The sequence below is a fragment of the Chelonoidis abingdonii genome, chromosome 6, assembly GCF_003597395.2.
Source record: "Chelonoidis abingdonii isolate Lonesome George chromosome 6, CheloAbing_2.0, whole genome shotgun sequence".
NCBI classification, from domain to species: domain Eukaryota; kingdom Metazoa; phylum Chordata; order Testudines; family Testudinidae; genus Chelonoidis; species Chelonoidis abingdonii.
In genome coordinates this window covers 103,679,742-103,680,930 of record NC_133774.1, presented here as the reverse complement: position 1 = coordinate 103,680,930, position 1,189 = coordinate 103,679,742, and positions in this window count along the sequence as shown.

The window sequence follows — 1,189 nt, the reverse complement described above, 5'->3', positions numbered from 1 at the left end:
ACAGAGAGTGCTCCAGACACTCAAATTCTGGATGGTGGCAGTGTACCAGATCTAAGCTAGTAATTAAGCTTAGAAGTGTCCATGCAGGTCCCCACATCTGTACCCTAAAGTTCAGAGTGGGGAAGGAACCTTAACAGTTGCTTTGTGGTCTGTCTTATTTTGTGCCTTCATGCTTATGGCATTTTTTATATTAATCTTTCATAATTTGATCTAGTTTCCACTTTTTGATGACTCTTTGAGTTTCAGGTCAGTAAAGATCTTCTGGGTAAGCCAGAATGGTCTCTTACCATAACTCCTACCTTTCCTATGCATGGGGATAGTTTGCTCTTGTGCCCTTAACGCCTCTTTAAAAGTCTGCCAACTCTCTGCAACCCTGTTTTCCCTTATGCTTATTTTTCCATGGGATCTTACCTACCAGTTCTGAGTTAAAGTCTGCCATCTTCAAATTAATTGTCTTTATTCTACATTTTCCTTCCTATCATTCCTTAGACTCATTCCTTCATGCAAGCTGTCTTCCACCTTCAAATTCTCAACCAGTTCCTCCCTATTTGTCAGAATCAAATCTAAAGCAGCCACTTCCATAGTGTCCTTTTCCACATTCTGTAATATAGTTGTCATCAATGCATTCCAAGAACTTGGTGGATAATCTGTTCTTTGCTGTACTAGCACACAAGTTCTATCAGAAACAAACCAACAAGCAATAATGTATGCTAACACATAGAATAGGATGTCATTATATTTTCTGCATTTTTCTCTACCCTTTTGTTTATGAATGCTAACTTTTTTTTGTACCAGGTACATAAATGACTGAGGAACAAAGCACTACTGTTGTCGTGAAAAACACCTTGGTAAACAAAAACCTTTTTGTCATAAATAGATGGCTAAGGGTTAATGTTTCTTTTACCTGTAAAGGGTTAACAAAGGGAACCAAACACCTGACAAGAGGACCAATCAGGAAACTGGATTTTTCAAAGCTTAAGGGAGGGAATTTGTGCGGTTTTTTTGGTCTTAGGTCTTAGTCTGTTCTGTGCTCTATTTCCAATCTTTCTTATCTTCTGTTTCCCAGTTGTAAGTACAAGGTAGCAAAAGTATAGTCTTTTAAATTGTTTTGCTGTATTTGCATCTGTGTATCTGGCTGGTGGAGTCTTTATGTGTATTTGGCTATAAGTACTTTAAATTGTATTGTTTT